The 709-nt window shown below is 39.1% G+C and overlaps 1 protein-coding gene across 1 annotated transcript in view; it reads left to right on the top strand.

The window, feature by feature from the left end:
* LOC107035900 (lachesin) overlaps positions 1-709 on the top strand; it is a 58,544-nt gene that overhangs the window by 49,016 nt on the left and 8,819 nt on the right. The window lies entirely within an intron of this gene.

The raw sequence follows: 709 nt of genomic DNA, 5'->3' as shown, positions 1-709 counted from the left end.
TTCAATCGTCAATATTTTCCGATTCAATAATCCGATTGGGATGAGTTAGAGCTCGTTTTGAAGAATGAAAAATTATCTTCAAAATGAAGTTGAAACTGGGAATTTTCACAATGTCATTCACAAGTTATTGACAATTGAAGGGGGGCCGTTTTGCCCCACCCTCCCCTACCACTAAACTTCAGTGATAAAAATCCCTGATAATGACGGCCATTCTAATTATTTAATTACCATTCTAATCTATTGTTTATTCGGATACATTCCTAAAAAACAATGACATATCCTCGCAAATCAAAACTTCTTTTTTTTTTGAATTGTCAATACCTCAATCATTAGTAATATTTTCAGAATAATTGTTTGTCGCTTTGAGACTTTATAATAATTTGACCTGTATTCCAAGAAAACCAATACATTCTGCCGTTTCCTGATCCCCAGACCGAATTTCCCCGAAAAAAAGCTCCAACATAAGGACCAATTTCAAAAGTATTGCGAGTTTGCAAATTGACAAACGTGTGTGGTGGTTGGGGCGGTCTCGTCAGAAATTGGACGAGAGTATGGGTGGATCGACCCAAATTGGGTGATGGCCTTAGGTATACCACCGTGAATATGCATCACAAACTCGTGGTAATATTCTGCCTGGATGCAAATCAAGTTTCGCTCACTCTGAAAGCGCAAACAGAAGCTCATGCTATCTCACACTCCCCCCCCCCCC

Source organism: Diachasma alloeum, unplaced genomic scaffold (assembly GCF_001412515.2).
Source record: "Diachasma alloeum isolate Michigan unplaced genomic scaffold, Dall2.0 Dall_scaffold_00176, whole genome shotgun sequence".
In the NCBI taxonomy this organism is placed as follows: Eukaryota; Metazoa; Arthropoda; class Insecta; order Hymenoptera; family Braconidae; genus Diachasma; species Diachasma alloeum.
Note: the sequence above shows the minus strand (reverse complement) of the source record. Positions and strands in the feature narration are given on the sequence as shown.